We start from the raw sequence: 5805 nt of genomic DNA on the forward strand, positions 1-5805 counted from the left end.
CTCACAACTTGACCTCAACAAGAACAGAACAACAGTATCTGGAAAGCATTTGTCCTCAAGACTCCACCATTGGTCCCTCGTCATTACATAACTCATGCTACAGTTTCCCCCCCATTCCTTCTACTTAGAGATCAGAAAGCTAAAGCAGTGAAACCTTACATCACTCAGTAAAATGTAAAATATTACTGATCTAACTTGCAAACTCCCATATATAAGCAAATGACCTGCAAAATAAAGCATTTAATACAGAGCAACCCAAAAGGTTACTTTAAAGAAGAAAAATAATACAACACAGGAAAAAGAAAACACTCCATTTGGGAGTGGCCAGTGATGTAATCAGTGATGTCATACATTCATTTAAACAGGAACTGTTGGGCCTCCCAAACACCTGCTGGGTCTATAGCAACTAAAGGACAAGCAATGGTGAGTATAAAAGATGCAAACAAATAAGATACCAGAAATTTACCTTGCAACAAAATAAACATTCATATTTATCTAATGGTTTAGTAGTGTTAGCTTTAAAAAGTATATATATATACATGGATGTTGACGGCAACATAATGCTACCACCTGTGACAGTGAGAGAAGCTAGGATACGACAGCAATGTTTAATTTAAAGCATCATGAACAATTATGGAAAGATTAAATAAATCAAAAAATGTATTTAAGGGCCAAGTGGTAAATGGAGACAAACCTTAGCACTTTGTCACATGCCTGCCTTCCACTCAGATAAAGGATCTGTTGTGAAACTCTAAACCAGAGGTCCCCAAACTCGGTCCTTAAGGGCATCCTGCATGTTTTAGTTTTCTCCCTGGTGGCACCAACAACCTTTTCAGCATGTCAATGCTCTTCTTAGGCCTTCTAACGAGCCATCATTTGATCCAGGTGCGTTAAACCAGGGAGAGAACTAAAACATGCAGGAGGCCACAGTCGACCCTCCAGGACCGACTTTGGGGACCCCTGCAAATAAAGGAGAATCATTTCATTGGATATAGACCAGCCTGTTTATCTGTTGAATGTGTGTGCATTGCTTTTTAATTAATTTGATCTGATATATGTGCTTTGGCCTTCTAGCATGATCAAAATGTATCATTTATTTGCTTAATGTTTTTCAACCTCTCTCGTCTGAGTAATAGAGTGTTTAGTTCCTAAAATTAGTTTTTTTGTTAAGATGTCAAAATAATTGATGTCAGATTTTAATGGGAGCCTTTTAAGTTAGTTAGGTTAATTTTATTCAGTTGGATTGTTTTACTTCTCATCAGATCTGAAATGCTTCACACGCCTTTTGTGTTATGACTTAACAATGCAAACACAACTGCAAGTCCTTTCTTCTTTGTCGTTTACTTCAACACAAACACGGTTTTCCAGTCTTACTGAGGTGAAGAACAAGACTATAAAAAAGAAAAAAAATGGCTGAAAAATAGGCCCGTGTAAACAGGACATCTGAGTATGTAAGAAAAAAAAAAGCCATCTCCCTTTTTAAGATGAATTCCTCTCTTCTAAAGATTAATCAGATTATTTGCTCTGTGGTGACAGATTGATTGGAGTGATGCTGAGGCAGCATGCGCTCCATTCTCCAGAGACGGACACATAACGGAGAAACATCCGGCCTCATTTCCAGCACTCCGTCTAAAATTTGTCATGAAGGTAAGTGTGCGTGCACGGGAGGAGATGTACATGTGCGTAAAAACACATTCATAGGTTCACATCCTGCAGCCCTCCCTGGCCTCAACAGATAAGCCTTGATTTACGTGCTTCAATTTATCTTGTTATTTTATGGGATTGTGTGTTATTGGAGTACGTTGATCGTGTTACTGACCAGCAGCCATGAAGTGCTTGGTTTATTTAGCATTCACGGCATATGCATGAAAAAAAAAAAAGAAGTAATTTTCTGGTGGCGTTCTCTGAATGCTTTAGAGGGACGTCAAAGATTTTAATTTGCTAAATTTGCTAAATTTTGATCCCAGTCTTCCAACTCTCAAGTTACGGGGAATTGTGTTAAATTGCAGCTGACTTTTATGCAAGCCTGTCCCCCGGGTCTTACAGTATTGAAATTAAAAGGGTATCTAACGACCAGCTGTTCTGTTTTCTACTGGGGGTGTCAACCAGCTTCTCTGACAGCATGGACAGAGTTTTGTCTCTGCTGGGGCCAACTACTGATGAGTTGGGTGGACTCCCTGGCTAATAGCTCCAAACAGAGGGTACATCTGGACACGAACAAACTGGAGGGACATCTGCTCTGCTCACACTCATTTGTTTGTTGTTTGCGGTAAAACAGCCCCAAACCAGCTTATTATGTGGAGAATGTGTGTTTTGTGTGCAATTATGAAATTGCGATGCAAACGTCTGACATTAAAAAATAAAGATGAAGCAAAAAATGTTTAGCCTTATTAGTTTAAATTGGCATGTGGACAATGGGCGAAAGAATGCAGATGCAGATCTGGTGTTTAATGTGTTTCTGTGGTAAATTCCATTAAATTTAGGGTTGTAGATTCCATTTACGTAGCATGCCTCTGTATTTACACTAATCGTTTAAAGTGGCCAAACTAGAAAAATCTGTGTATCAAATACTTATTTCCCCCCACTGTTTCAAGGGCAAAATTTTCACCTCAAGTGAAATTGATGAGTTTGAAAATAAGGGACACCCATGCTGACTGTGGTTTCTGAAACAGACGTTGATTGTCCTTGACTGGAGCAGCATCAGTCACAGATTCACACTTGGTCCCAAATTGATTATCATATTCAAACCCTGCTGCTGGTGCATATTGGAAAAAGGAGACGGTGGTCGGGGTTCCTATGAATGTTATTTATTACTAACTAAAAATAGTGCGCAGGCTGCAGATAACTGCCTAGGCCTCTGAATATTGAAAGTTACTGCAGCTGCCTCAGCATCTGCTGTAATAAAGCCACCTCCTGCCTTAGAAAGGTGTCCCTGCTAAATCACTCTGTGTCCATACACACATTTAGACCTGAAACCTCCCTCTCAAGAAGAGTCAGGGTGAGCAATGGTAGGAGGAAGAAGCTGACGACAGGGAAAGCAACATGTCGACGCATGAAAGAGTCATTTGATAAATTTTTTATTTATTTCTAAACAGCACGCCTGATTATGAAAGTGGCCCTCCCTTCAGGTGATTTAAAGCCATGCTGGTGGGGATTCCCCACAACAAAGCATCTTCACCCGCCCTCCTCACCTTCCCATGGCAACAGACGCCCCCCCTGGTCCTCTTCTACGACCCAGTATGTGTAGTCAGAGTGACATTTAAAAGGAAGGATGTTTTCATTGCACAAAAGCATCAGCTGAACTTAACCTCCGCCGAACCTAATGTCATTTCAGGGAGTCGCACTGACACGGCAGCCTGGCAAGAATAGCGGACAGCTGTTCCTATGATCCGTCTGCTAATACAGAGAAGCCACCAAGAGAGGGAACAGATTTCTAAAAAACTGTTCTCTCTCTCATTAATGTCATAATGAGAGCAGGGATTGCTGGTTTGAAGTTGCTTGCTGTACTCTCTGCAGAAAAAAAATGGACAAGGACAAGGAAGGAAAACTGGAAAAACTCACAAGAGGGCTCATTTGAAGTAAAACTTAAATCCCTGAGAAAATCAGAATACATACTTCTAATGGAATCAAATTATCACATCTCTTTACAGTAAAATTCAAATTGAGAAAACAACCTTAAATTTTTGCCTGGCACAAATGGTTGGAGAGAGTTTTTGAACTCAAAAACGTCAGAAATCAGACGACCAAAACTGAGGACTCTGAAGCCCTCGAGTGTTACCTGGAAGCTAATGTTCATGTTTTGAAATCCCATCTGAAATCGTTTCCCCATCTTAAAAAGCAACTTTGCAAAAATTAGAATATGAAAGAAAGAAACAAAGGACGATTAAGTTAGGTAAGTTATTCCCGACTTCCCTGCCACTATTGTACAATGACGTCGGCAGGCGTATTAATATAAGATGAGATCTTGTTTTTTGAGCCACTTTGTTGCTATTTTTCAATTTTTTTCTTAGTGCAAATTCATCTTTTTTTGTTTTGTCAGGTTAAAGAAGCAAAAGAAGATTGTCTGAATGTATTCAGAAAACGTTCAACATTTTACATGAGCCGTGTTCGTTAGTCCATCATAGTTTCAACTGAATTTTTTTAGGGCGTACTTCAGTCTCGGTGTCCTTCTTGAGAATGGGCTGACCATCAAAACGAGAGACCGTATAAGTCATGCTCACCCACACATCTGTGAGCACAGACCACCAGATGGTAATTGCTGTTTCTCATTGTCCGTGCCGCTGCTGATTAGCTTCTAGCCTTTAGTCGACACTCGAAGGCGCACAAGAGGAACAAAGCTGCATGCGTGTATGCATAGCCGCCCTCCCGGCATCAGAACAAAGTAGCACTCAGGGAAAAGATAGAAATTTAAGTATCTCCAAGAAGACTACTGTGCCTTCAATTAGCTGGGTGCTTGAGAGGTCACATTAAAATGTAGAGAGGGTGGCCACCCGGCAGTGATTCAGAATATATGTGCATCCTAATGAAGCCATTACAATTAAGAGGAAGGCAGGACCCTTGGCGTAATCAGTGGAATATGAAATAATCCATATGCATGAAACATTTAGGAAAGTCTGATAGCTCTGACAGAAGGACGCTGGTATATGCGTGGTTCTTGTATTAGTCATGTTTTTTAATGTAAGACCTTTAAAAATCATCTTTAATTTTTTCCTTGTATAATGGGACTTTTACAATACATGATTCAAGTGGAAAAAAATAAAATGAAAACAGCTAGAATGAGTGGACAAGACCTTACATTAGTACTTTACAGGTTTTTTTATTATTATTATTGTTGTTAAATTTGCATCATGTAGTTAAAGCTCCAGTTTTGAAAATATCAGGATAATCTCATTTTTCCATTAGCCAGCAGGGTTAAAAAATAAACAAATAAAAAAATGTAACAGTGTAGTGGACAGCTGTTAATAATTTGAGGAAATATGAGATTACAGAAAATTGCAAAAAAACTGGACTTCATTATGACAAAATGTCAAGATAAATATAAATATTCTACATGGGTCAACAACTCACTGTACTATTTATCTATCTGGACAAAGTAATCGGGTGAAGAGATGTGTTGTATATCCAATATAACCAAAATCTTCCAGGGGAAGACAATATCATCAACATCATGTTAAAACGAGTAAAAGCATGAACAGTTTTAAACACGTCAGTTCAACTTCGGCGGTCTACTAGAAAGCTGATGACAAAGGTTTTACTTTTCTTGATCGGAGTTCAAGCATGCATCCAAATCAACAATAGAATGGCAACCAGAAGAAGGCCAAGCTGGAGTTCAGGACCATAACTGAGAGAAAATCTGTGGCATCACATGACCAGAGTCGGTGGATAACAGATGTCATCACAACGTGACAGATTTGGAGAGAATTTGCAAGTCAGAATGGATGCTGATAGATCCGTACCAAATATGAATGGATGCTGCTTGTGAATCAAAAAGTGATAAGTAGTAGCTTAAGGATGTGTACACCTCTGCAAGCAGGCACGCGCAGCAACGTAATTTCTTTTTTATTCCCTAATTTCTCAGCTAAATTGTGAAGCATATTTGTTACAATAAAGACTGAAAAAAATGGCTTTTTAGCAGGGGTTTGGAAACTTTTGAGAACCACTGGGAATCACAAAGAAAGGGGACAGATAATCCTAGACATTGCCATCTTGGTAATATTTTTACAACTCCTCTGAAACTACTTTATTTCAGAGGGGTTGAAAATTAAAACTGGTCTTCTAGCTATCCAGCTGAGGTTTCAGAAATCG

General features: G+C 39.3%; 1 long non-coding RNA gene across 1 annotated transcript; it reads left to right on the top strand.

Annotated features, from left to right (window-relative positions):
* The first annotated feature begins 370 nt into the window (after positions 1-370).
* On the top strand, positions 371-5536 carry LOC122847196. Its single transcript, XR_006373347.1, has 4 exons — positions 371-423; positions 1537-1647; positions 3096-3237; positions 3335-5536. It is a non-coding gene; the product is annotated as an uncharacterized LOC122847196 (long non-coding RNA).
* The last annotated feature ends 269 nt before the right edge of the window (positions 5537-5805 follow it).

Source organism: Gambusia affinis, linkage group LG17 (genome assembly GCF_019740435.1).
Source record: "Gambusia affinis linkage group LG17, SWU_Gaff_1.0, whole genome shotgun sequence".
Taxonomy (NCBI): domain Eukaryota; kingdom Metazoa; phylum Chordata; class Actinopteri; order Cyprinodontiformes; family Poeciliidae; genus Gambusia; species Gambusia affinis.